The sequence below is a fragment of the Humulus lupulus genome, chromosome 1, assembly GCF_963169125.1.
Source record: "Humulus lupulus chromosome 1, drHumLupu1.1, whole genome shotgun sequence".
In the NCBI taxonomy this organism is placed as follows: Eukaryota; Viridiplantae; Streptophyta; class Magnoliopsida; order Rosales; family Cannabaceae; genus Humulus; species Humulus lupulus.
Genome location: NC_084793.1, coordinates 172,714,994 through 172,728,471, shown reverse-complemented (window position 1 = coordinate 172,728,471; position 13,478 = coordinate 172,714,994). Strand labels below are relative to the sequence as shown.

The window sequence follows — 13,478 nt, the reverse complement described above, 5'->3', positions numbered from 1 at the left end:
TCGAACCTTAGATGTCAGAAAGTAGTGCTCCAAGAACAAATTCTTCATCTCATTCCATGTCTTCACAATTCCGGGAGGAAAATATTAGAGTCGAGTCTTAGCACCATCTTTTAGAGAGAATGGAAAGGCTCTTAACTTAATTTGTTCTTCAGTCACAACAGTTGGTTTCATACTAGAATAGACAATATGAAACTTTGTCAAATGCTTGTTCAGGTCCTCTCCAGGTAGCCCATGGAAATATGGTAATAAATGTATGAAGCCAGACATTAGTTTGAAGTTGACATCCTAAGTCAGATATTGTATACATAATGTTTGATGGTCTAGAGTCAATGCTGCCAACTCTTTCAATGTCCTATCATGAGCCATCTGAGACTTAATTGATGAATCTGAGTCATAATCATCGTCAGATGGTAATGACACTTGTGTCAGATTAACTTTCCTTGTTGAATGTTGAAAGAGTGGATTATCAGTAATAGTGCGAGAAGAGCGGGATGACAATGTCTCGGGATATTACTTTATTGCTTGTAGTCTATCTCGAGTATCGTCGCCAAACATATACACCTGAAGTTTCCAAGGTAATGAACTAGTGTGTAAATAGTCAATTAATTTGAATAATAAAAAGGCTTACTATAGTCCCAGCAACGACGCCAAAAATTTGATGCGTGTCGTATGCCGTATCAAATTAACTTAAGATTTTATTTTCAGTATCACAAATTATTTAGTATATTGGTACATACAGGTCGAACCCCACGAGGACTATTGATTAATTTATTATTCAAAATAAAGATAAGAATTAAAAAGGAGGTTTTATTTTCAAAATTTAATAGCTTATAGTAACAATAACAAGCAAATAACAATTGATAATAACGATTTTAAAGAGCAGTATAGAATTATTCTCCACCTTTAACAATCAATTAATAAACAATGAAAAACATTATTCCCAATTCCCAATTAAACTATTACCCCACAGATATCACTTAAGCAGACAATTATCCTAGTTTTCCTATCACGATTAATTGAAGTTAAGCGCTCATTAATTAATTCTTTTTACCAATCAATAAACTTATTAAGCATGCAATCTATTTAACTAAGGAAAAGCATTACATTCAATGGAAACAAGTTAATCTAGGAAACAAATTCATTAAGCATGCAATCCATTTAACCTAGGTTCTATTCTCCATCACAATCAAAATACTCGTCATAGTACTCGGTTGCAATTTATCACTCTACTTAGAACCCTAAACAATTAAGTGAATAGAAACCCTAAGATTATAATAGAATAATGCAACACCCTGTTTGGTTGGCCACCTAACAAGATATCACAAAATTCATAACATTAAATTAGAAGAATAGAAACAATTTAATATAAGGGAATAGAAAGAATAAAATTCATCATTGCATTCAAGATTTCATGTCTTGGGTTTTGTAATAACCCTTAACCTAAAAGAGAACCACTCCATAGTCACAAACATGATCATACACATAATCGTACATTGAAAATAAAGGAGTTCTTAGAGAAAAGAAAGAAAAAAACTAAAATGGGTGTAGAAAAGAATGATGCCTTTTCTTCTCTTCCACAATACTAATCTCGCAAATCGTAATTAAAAGTTATTCTTAAAATTAGTCCTAAACCCTTTTATAGTCCCCCTAAAATTACAATTAAAAATTAAACTTAAAGTTTGAAAAAGAATCACAGGTCATGGCCGTAGCTTTGCACCTTCGCGGCCATAAAGTACATTTGTACCTCGTGTTAGGTAGTTCTTACCTCACGTTCCAAGGAATAAAGTACATTTGTCATGGTCTATCTATTGTCATAAACCAATTAGCCATAACATTAGTTATACGCTTCACATCTTGTGCATTGTTAGTGCTAAGAAGCTCAATGTCCAAAAACTTGAAATAGACACGTGTATTTTTGTAAAGGCTCCCCCAAATGCAACTACAAAAAGTTCTTAACAATTAAACATATATTAAAAATTTCAGTAAAGTTTCCCCTATAAATAGGACCCCCCAAACTTGTTAACATTCAATTTACAACTAAACTATTCAACAGTTCACAAGTAGATAAGAAACCTCATGCCAAGTTTATTAGAAATTAAAGATTGAGTTGAAGTTGAAGGGAGGCCTCATACCAAAAAGTATGGTTGACCCTCCAATATTATCCAAAGTCACTACTTGCTCTACATCTTCTGAAATAATAAAGATGGACTCGCGACTCATAAATGATTGGTCAACAGTAATTTCTATGACTTTTCTTGTTCTTTTAATTGAACAAAACTCCCTAACCATAAATCTAAGAATGATGTTGATGAGGTTCATTATATGATCATTGAATTGTTGGGGTATTGTTTGAGCTTCTCCTAGATTGATGTGAGATTAAGCTGATAACAAATATAGGCTAGTGTAGATTTGTGTTTCCCCTTAGACGCGCTTTTTGACATAGGACGGTTTTTTAAGGGGACCCTACATAATATCAATTAAAATATTAATACAATGTACTTATATAGCAAATGAATGAAAGAATTAATGTATACCTGAGTAGTCATAATTAAATGCATGGGCCAAGTATGGAATGCATCGGTTGTATCACGAAGATAACGTATTTCACCAACTGCAAGCGGAATCTCAACATTCTCTTGTACAAAATTGGTGACCAAAACCTGCACTACTAAATCATCAAGTTCAACAGTGTGAAGAGTCATACGACCTTCTGAATCAATGATGACACCCTCAACCACTACGTTGTGAATATTATTTTAACACAGTTGTGCAACGTTGCTATGTTTTGGAGGAAACTGCTACATAACATGTAGAAATGATTCTTCAATATTCTCATTATCCTCTTTATTATTGAATTGTTTTTCAATATTCTGAAGTAAGGTACCAATAATACTTTCACACACATTTTTTGTGGATTCTGGTTGAGTGCCTTTAAATAAGTTTTTAGGACTAGCCTAAAAGAATGTTTTTAGAACTCGCAATGTGAGTCCTAAAAAATCTGGTTGAGTGCCTTTAAGTAACTTGCGAGTCCTAAAAAAATGTTTTTAGGACTCGCAACGCTAGTCCTAAAAAATCGGGTTGAGTGCCTTTAAGTAATATTTTAGGACTAGCAGGTAATTTTTTAGGACTCGCTTTGCATGACCTTAAAAGTAATTTTTTTTTTTTAAAAATACAGCTACAATTTTAATTTTGATTTAAAAATATATATCCATTTGAGTGTCGAATATGTATCAAAAGAAATTTGAAAAGAAAATACTAAAAAAATGGCAAAAAAATTTTACGAAATAAATTTAAAATTTCTAAACATGTATTGTAATTAGCTAGCTATAACATCATTCATTTTGCTCTAACCAATTGTAAAAATGACATTGCCCATTCTTCTCTAACTTCGTCAATTTCTTGAGTAGTATATGGTTTGTCGGAGGTGAACTGAAAAAAAAAACAAAAATTTAATTATAATTATATTAGTGGTAATAAATTAAAGCATATATAAAAATTGTACTAGACTAATACTATGTAGTTGTATATTGTTTATTACCTGTTTCGACAAGAAATGTTTTATATGAGGGGCATTGATAAGTACATTCTTCATCATCCTCATAACATAATATCCGCAGTCGATATTGTTTGGTTGTTTATGACACTATATAAAGATTGGTAATACATGTACAATTCTTAGTATTAAATATCTTTAACATCTTTACATATACATAAACTATACAAATAGAAACATACCGTAGGTTGGAAATACATTACTCCCGATGAGCGTTTGTTGATCTTTTGGCGTGCTTTCATTCTTTCTTTGAAATACATCTCAAATGCATCATGGATGGTCTCCTTGATGGCTGTCCTGTTATCTAATGGAGCATTGAAAGAACAAGTATTACACAGTTCTTAACTTTAAATTCTATTTGTTTGTATCAATGAAAAGCATAATAATTAAACTTACCCATGGTTATAAGGCATAACTATCCAATCATGCTTTTTAGGCGTGCAATATAACATCCTATCAGATAAAGCTTGAGCATGACTATCTACATGAGTCACGGAAGTAGAAACTTTATTCGGATTCATAAACAACAATGATCCTCTCTTTTCCTCGTCTAATAACAGTGTCTGGTACAAAATCATTGGCAAATGAAGGCCATTCAAAATCCACTGTCTTCCACGCTGGTGAGTCAACAGGATGTCTAAGTCTACCGTCCTTTATTCTCTCATTTGCATGCCAAGTCAAATTCTTAGCATGATCGACATTTCGATAAAATCGAATCAAACGAGGAATTGGAGGAATATACCACAAAACTTTTGCTGATACTCCTTCCTTAACTTCCTCTAAATTCTTTTTCTTTTTCCATCTGGACACACCACAAGTAGGACACGAATTCGAATCTACAAGGCTATTTTGATATAATACGCAATCATTGGGGCAAGCATGTATTTTTTCATATTGCAAGCCTATTGAGCACATAGTTTTCTTAGCCTCGTAAAATGATACGGGCATCTCGTTTTCTTCAGGCAGTAAATCTTTCAAAAAAACTAACAATTCCGTGAAACTCTTATCACTCCATCCATTTTTGGCTTTTATATTGTACAATCTAAGAAGGGCTGACAACTTTGAAAATTTAGTGCAACCAGAGTAAATCGGCTTTTCAGCGTCATTAAGAAGATTTTCAAACTTAACGGGATCTACTTCTGATTCATAATATGCATCGTCAATCATTTCATCTAAATTATCCTCACGATCCAATTGCCTATAATTCCGAACTTCATTCATCATAGGAGGGTCCGGAGTAACATGAAGCTCTTCACCATGCCAATACCATGTTTTATAACTTTTGTCTACCCCGTGGAAATATAAGTGCTCTTTTATTATTGTGGCAGTCATCTTTTTCATATTTCCACACTTACTACAAGGACAACAAATATAGTTTGGATCTTTGGCATGATCCAAACTAAATTTAAGAAACTCATCGACCCCTTTTATATATTCTACTAACATCCTATCAACTACCATCCATTCTTTTTTCATATTGCACCTATTTGTTTTAATAAAAAATTAAAATTAAGAAAATAAATAAAATAAACATACAAAACTAAACTAAGTACAAAAAAATCTATAGAAAATCGGGCAGCATATCCCCTAATTTACTAGCCTAACCATCTGTCACAATCAACACCAATATGTCAAACAAATCAAACAGCACACAGGTTTTCATCCATATATCACCGTAGCACACAAAATTCTCAGAACCTACTTCACTAAGATATGCAAGTTCTCAATCTTCCGTTATCACGACAGCACACAGAATTCCCAGAACCTACTTCACTACGGATGAATATCTAAGATATTAAGTAAAAGAGTATTAAGGACTCCCAAAGCAAGTCCTTAAAAATATTAAGTAAAACACTTATTTTTATAGCCCAGATTTTTTTAGGACTCGCATTTTCTTTTAGGACACTCATTGCGAGTCCTAAATTGCGTTTTTTTAGGATTCTCAATGAGTGTCCTAAAAACTTCATAAATATTTTTAAGGACTTGCATTTATGTGCGTGTCCTAAAAATGTGTCCCGTAAAGGGTATTTTGTAGTCGTGACAGTTGTGTGACATTATAAGCATTGTTTAAACATGTTAGGTGATTTTATGCTTGCTATTTTTTTTATTATTATTTGATGATAATGATAAACCAAAGATTCTAAAATGCACAAGTAATGTCTCAAAATGATATTTTAATTTTATATAAGTAAATTGTATTTTATTTCACATGATAATAGGCTTTTATTCAAAGTAATGAACATGCAGTTTTTTTTTTATATTTTGTGAAAGAAAATATAGTTTAAATTCAATTAAGTGATTTTAATCAAATAATATGCTTGCTGGAATTTGTGGTTATTAAGAGAAAATGCATTTTTAATCAAGATAAGTAAAACATATACTCAAATAAATTAAGCCTTAGATTTTATATATGAAAAATGTGATTTTTCCACACTTTAAATATGTATTTTCACATTTATAATTATGCAGTTTTTTTGTATGATAAGTAAAATTATTTTTTTAAAAGTAATCAAGAAATTCATTTAGTAATTACAACATTCTTTTAATTATTATATAATAATAAATTGGGTTACTATTTTATGAGAAATTAAAAGCTAATTAATTATTTTAGTAAAATTTAAATTTGTATAATAAAGTTCTTGAATGACAAATATGTGGTTAAAAGAAATGATAAATGAATAATTAAGTGGTAAATAAAGTATGCTTGCTGAATTTTTTTTAGAAAAGGCAAAGAAATAAGCAAGTAGAAATTATCAACTTTAAACATTAAATTTTAAGAACGCTCTCACGTATGCATTGCACATGCAAGTGTATTTTTACGTTCAAATATACGCCTATAATTCAAACACATGATTTTTATTTTGTAACCATGAAGGATTAATTGGTAGAATTAGCATTATTCTTTTATGATTTTATGTGGAATTATTGCATGTTTGTAATTGTAGTGCAACTTGTGCCACGTGTACATGACTCATGCACACGTGGAGAATGTATGTTGGGAATGAGTATTCTTACGTGATTTTAAAGATGAACGTTTGATTATGATTATAGGTTCGTTCTGACATTTTCACACTTTACTTTGCTCGGACGTAAGGTAAGGAAGTTAGATAGAATTTTTCTACGTTTTATGCTACGAAATATATGATTTGTTATGTTGCAAGAAATAAAGTGTTATGGAAATGGAAGTTTTATGTTTTTCTATGTCATGATTAGCCAAGTGTTATGAAAAGTGAAATTCTATGTTGATATGTTATGTTATGACAAGTGTTATGAAGCATGTAATTTCTATGTTTTGAGGTGGATTGTGTTACATGTGCTTGTATGATGAATGAAAAGAAAAGGCTGCTAGAGCGTGCTGAATGCGACGCAACAAAGGAGTTACTAAGGATATGACGTAACTCAAAGGGCGGACATGTCGAGGTTATTCAAGGACCTGAGATCATGTTTACCTCATAGAGGAGGTCATACTAGCCTATGTTTCTACTGGTTACCTCAAGATATAACATGGACAACAAAGGTGTCATGATCACAAAGAGTATGTTTATGATGTGTGATTAGGATGTATGACTAAGTATACGTTTATGATTATAAACCATGAGTATGAAGATGATATGTTCTGCCCTAATTTGCGAGACATGTTCTCTTGCGTTTTCTTTGATATTCTTGTATTGTTGTACTTTCTTACTGGGATTTTAGCTCACCCCCTTACTTTCTCCCTTTTCATGTAAACAATAGGGTTTTCTCCTTGGCACGCGCTGTGATGTGGAGGGTTCCTACGTCTGAGTATGTATGGCGTGGGGTGTCTTATGAACTACAATGATCAATTTGTGTTCCAAGAATAAAAGAACCTATATTATAAATTTTATTTTTAATTATGTCAGTGGGACTTCAATTATTATCTTTATTTTATTTCTGAATGTTTCATAAAGACACGTAATTTTATTTTTCAACTATTGGACCCAATATGCATGTTTTACTAAGGCCCCACTGAGATTTTCGTTAAAGTGATATTTTTCTATTAACTAAGAGTTTAGTGACGTTTTATAAAAGAATAGAATTAGGGCGCGCTTTACAATTATCAAAAAAATTATAATCAAGAACAAACTCCTCTTGTGTTTCATCAAGAAATTTCGTAGGATGATCATCAAAATCATTAAAATCAAAACAATATATCCCTCACCTCCCTAATGTATATTAGTCATTATTTGATAATTCTTCATGTCAATGCCATGTGGTATAACTTCTATTGAATCCCCCCAAAAAAAATACACGATTCTTTATCATGGTAATATGTCATTTATTGATAAAACATAGACTAATTATACTATATTACCTATCTCACAAGAAGTAGGTACCGACGAAGGATTTGGAGGAGTATCACCCGCTCCATCATCGTCATGAGAACCATCAACAACAGCAAACATATATTTATAGTTTAAATAATTATTACATTAAAATCAGTTATAAAATAATAGTAATAAAATGTAAACATCCACATTAAAGTCAAATTCTGATTGGAAACTATTGAAATGAAAAGATCCACATTAAATCGTCTATAATGCATTGGAAACTATTGAAAAACAAACTTTATAATTAAAGTCAAATATTGATTTGAAAGTCTTCAAATGAAATCATCCACATTAAAGATACAATAAGAATATTCAAAAGAAAATATTATTCATCATCAATGTTGATTCCTACATCATCATTTATAGTTTCTACATCATCTTCACTAATTTCGACATCTTCATCGTCATTGATGAAATCATCATCCACATCTGGAATAGATAGAGACATTTCGCCAATTATGCTGGTGTGACTAGGTCGATCGAAAGTCATAACCTTCAACTCTAATAATTCCACAGTGAGTACAAAATTTGATGACGTACTATCATGTACCACATCAACCTCGTTATCATCATCGATACTTGGATGATCCCAGATCTTTCAATGATTAACTTGTTCTACTACCCTCAAATTTTTGTTTCTTGAAGGATCTTCCAAGTGGAGAACTTGTTTTGCATGAGTGGCAAGAATAAACTGCTTGTTCTTGTACCATTCAGAATTAATCATGACACTAGTGATGTTATTCTCAGTCACATTTCGACCCTTGTTTACATCGGTATTGAACTATTTACATTGAAACAATACTACCGAGTAACTATGGGAATAACATAACTCTACATTCTCATCAAGTTGGCTATCGAAAGTGAAATCATCGGTTCCTGACACTGAAACTCCCCTGTTTTGCGTGGTATTTCCTTCTTCACGAAATTTTAATAAAATTTCAATAGTAAAGTTGACTATATTAATTACCTTGTTATAATTTTTTATTCTACTTTTCATTACTTTATAAATTTTTTATTAATTGCTTTAAATTCTATTAAAATTTCAGAAGCATAACGGCTATAATCTAACCGATCCCAAAAATTAAAATCTGCATAAAATGTAAAAAAAACCAGTCCCAAAACACATTTATAATTGAATATAAATATTTAAATCTCATATCAACAACATAAATCATATTGTAAACATTTTATTAGATTTATCTAACCTAATAAACTATTTTTTATTAAATTTTAATATTCACATCCACATTTACATCATATAAACATATTCCTATTTATATACATATACATACATATTCATATTTATATACATATACATACATATACACATAAAAAATAAACATATATATAAATCAAAAATAAATTATATCATCTAATATCTAACCCATCATGCATTTTTTTATAACATAATATTTAATTAAATCAAATTAACATAAAATAAATATATTTATAATCTGTCCCTGAAAAAATACAAATATAATTAAATTAACAAATATACAAATCTAAACTAAAAAATAAAATTTAACACTATCTAAAATAACCAATTACACAATTAATAACTTAATTTCACATTTAATCAATTAAAAAAAAACTAAAAACGATACCCAATAGTCGGGCTAGAGCTTTATCCAAGGCCAAGAATCCAATCCCAAGGCTCGGGCTAGGCACAAGCATTGTGAAAAAAGAAAACAAAAAAATTCAAAAACTCATTTTACCAAACACAAAATACACACATATATTAACAAACAAAAAAATACATTTTAAAGCATAAAATACAAAGAAAAAGGGTTTAGATTACCAAAACTTTAAAGAAATGGTCATAAATCGGCCTGAAACACCTTGGAGGGGACGATTTTTCATCGCTAGCGGTCAAAAAATTCGCAGAAAATGAAGAAGAAGGCTCGAGTAGGGGGGATTTATTGACAGGTTTTATAGCGAACATGTTGTCGCTATAGGGTGCCAAAAATTGACATCCAAATTTTGGTGGTCAACTTTTTCCTCCGTTTTTTTTTTGGACCCTATAGCACGACTACAAACTAAATATTTTGGAGAACTCTACAGCGATGACATGAATCAGTTGATTTTGGCAGCTTCTGTAGTGCCTCGGAATTTTTCTTAGTTAGATAGTATTATCCTATGTTGTATTATTTTAGTTTTCATGCATATTGGTTCATGCCGGGAATTATTAGGAAACTCGTAGAGCTAGTTATGAATTTTATGAGTTTAGCCTATAATTTAGAAATATTAATTTTATCATGAGGTTTAATTATTTTAGTTGTAACTAGAAATATTAGTTATTATAACCTAAGATTTAAATAGAATAACTAAGAATGTGACATTTGTCACGTGTATATTTATTAAGGATTTGTGGATTTTAGATTAATAAAATAATCAAGGATAAGCCTAGGAAGTCTAGATCCTTCCCTCAGATGCTAGGTACTCATATTAATCAGTCAAAGTGGTTTAAACAGCTTTAAGTGTGCTTAAAACGTGCAAAAATGTGGTTTAGTACATAAGCGTAAGTCGATATATCACAGCTATAGGTGTGTTCCGGACGATGACGAGATCAAGAAGCAGATCATTTTCGAGGGACATAATGCTCCTTATGCCATACATCCGGGTACCACGAAAATGTACCAAGACTTGAAGAATACTTTTGGTGGCCTGGGATGGAAAAGGAGACGGCAGAATATGTGGCACACTGCTTGACTTGTCAGCAGACAAAGGCCAAGCATCAACGGCCAGCCGGATTGTTACAGCCCTTAGCAATTCTGGAATGGAAGTGGGAGATGGCCACTATGAACTTTGTCACAGGTCTACCAACCACTCCCAAGGGGCACGATGCCATTTGGGTTATCGTAGATAGACTGGCTAAGTCTACTCATTTCTTGTCGATCAAGGTAACTTATGGCACACATAAGTTAGCAGATATTTACATTGTAGAAATAATGAGATTGCATGGTGTACCCAACTCCATCGTATCAGATCGCGACATAAATTTTACCTAGACATTCTGGAATAGAATCCAAACGAGGTTGGGTACTAAACTGAAGTTTAGCACTTATTTCCACCCGCAAATAGACGGTCAAAGCGAATGAATAATTCAGACCCTAGAAGATATTCTAAGAGCCTGCGTGCTCGACTTTTAAGGGTCATGGAATGAGAAGCTTCCACTGATAGAGTTCTCTTACAATAATAGCTATGATGATTCCATCAAAATGGCTTTGTATGAGGCTTTTTACAGAAGGAAATTTCGATCACCGATTCATTGGCAAGAGATCGGTGAAAGAAAGTTTCTTGGATTAGATGAGGTTGATCAGATTACCGAGGACATCCGACAGATAAGGCAGCGCTTGCAAACTTTGGTTGATCGACAACGCAAATATGTCGACTGACGCAGGAGACCCCTAGTGTTTGAGGTTGGCGATAATGTGTTGCTGAAGGTAGCTCCGCTATGAGGGGCAATGCGGTTCAGGAAGAAAGGAAAGCTTAGCCCAAGGTTCATTGGACCTTTCAAAATCATAGAGAGAATCGGGGAAGTAGCTTATTGTTTAGCTCTTCCGCCCACCCTATCTAAGGTGCATGACGTGTTTCATGTATCCTTGTTGAGAAAATACATGCGCGACCCCTCACATGTACTCAGCTGTGAGCAGCTGAGTATTGATCCTCAACTCGTCTATGAGGAGAAGTTGGTGATGATTCTAGACCGAAAGGAAAAAGTGTTGAGGAACAAGACGGTGTCGTTAGTAAAGGTGCAGTGGTGTAACCATGTGAAGAGGCAACCTGGGAAACATAAGACAAGATGAGGGAGATGTATCCTCATTTGTTTTATGTTTCGAGGACGAAACCTCTATAAATTGTAGGTATTGTAACGTCCTGCGTTTCCGGTACCTTGAAACGACTTGGGTCGATATTTTTTCCCCGAATTGAGATTATTATTTTAAATAATATTATATTTGTTTGTAATTTATTTCCATGAGTTATTGCTAGCCAAATTATGAATTTTGTGATTCAAAAGTCAATATAAGACTTTCGGTCTTTGACCAACACAAAAACCCTGATCGGTAAAAATCTCAGAAAATAAAATGAAAAAATATGGCAAATATATTTTTGGCATAAAATACATTCATAAAAATTAAAGTTTGCTAAAAAATAATTAACCTAAGAGAAAATGGAAATTTTATGGCATTTGGTGTTAAATGCTTAATTTTACCGAATTGGAGAATTTCCATTAATGGACCTTAGGTTAAATTTTATTGTGTGATTAATTAAATTAAATGTGAGAGACATTTAATTTAATTATTATGTGTTAAGTTTTATTTTTTTTCTTTTAAAAAAAATAATAACTTTATTATGAGTGAAAAAGGTTATAGAAAGTCAATTTGAATTTTTGTTCTTAGGAAATGTTTATTAACCTTTATATATAAAAAAATTATATAAATACATAAATAGAAAGAGGTGGCCGGCTATGTGAGATTTAAATGGTGTAAACAAAATTAATTAAGTTTTAAATCTCATTTTAAATATCAGGGTTAATGGCAAGTGGATAGTAAAACACTCAAGTGTTTTAGGATATTTTAGAGTAGTCTAAACCCTTCTAACCCCTCAAAATCTGACCCCCTCTCTCTCACAATCACTCTCATCTTTTTTGAAAACTCTCTCTCAAGTTTTCTCTCCATCTTCAACCTCAAGAACACTAAGAAGGCTTGGAAGCCTAAGCTTTGGTCTAGGAAGGGTTTCCCTAAGGTAAAGTTCCAAAAAACTAGACTCTTGTAAAGTTTTAACCATAGATTTTTCAATAGCTAATTATATATGTTGTTGGAGGATTTGGTTAAGGTTTTGAAAGGGTTTGGAAGGATCCAAAGCTAGTAGAAAGATCCAAACCTAAAGCAAGAACAACAAGAGGTAAAAAGTTTAGATTTTATGGTTGTTATTGTATGGTTTTATTTTTTTAAGCATTATTTTGTATATTTAATGCTTAAAATTTCTTATTGGAGATTTAATAAGGCTATGGTAGTTGCTTTATAATTTTTATGATTCTTTTGTGTTGATTTTTGAAAATAGGAACCAAAATCCCCAAGGGTTTTGTTGAAAACCCTAAAACAAAAATACAAGCTTTGAGCTGTGACTTCCAAGGGATCAAGAATCCACTGTATATTGATTTTGTCAAATTTAATTTTTCTGTGATTTTTTTGAGATTGAGTACATAAAATTGAGCTTTTGAAACACTCAAAAATATTTAAAAATGAATGAGTTATGTTATTTCAAAGTTTAGGCAAAAAACCGTTTTTTCATATTCTTAATTTCGGGACCAAGTTTGGACAGCTACTGTATAGAACAAATGAACCTAGTTTTTTCTGAAAATTTGTGGACATATTCTTGGCATAACTTAGTATTCCACTGTAAAATTTTGTAACAAAATATTAAGCAGTTTGAAAGTTATTAAGTACCAAAGTTTAGAAAAAATAAGAACTTGAAAATAATGTCATTTTTACCTCATTGTTGGAAAATATTTTCACCAATAAAAAATTCTCATTTTGACCTAAGATTTTACAAAGACCGAAATGGCATACCAA

At 31.8% G+C, this 13,478-nt stretch overlaps 1 long non-coding RNA gene across 1 annotated transcript; it reads right to left on the bottom strand.

Moving 5' to 3' along the window:
- Positions 1-3,173: 3,173 nt before the first annotated feature.
- Positions 3,174-3,602, bottom strand: LOC133822636 (uncharacterized). The gene is made up of 2 exons (XR_009887960.1): positions 3,539-3,602; positions 3,174-3,429 (listed from the first exon to the last, which is right to left on the bottom strand). It is a non-coding gene; the product is annotated as an uncharacterized LOC133822636 (long non-coding RNA).
- Between the last annotated feature and the right edge of the window lie 9,876 nt (positions 3,603-13,478).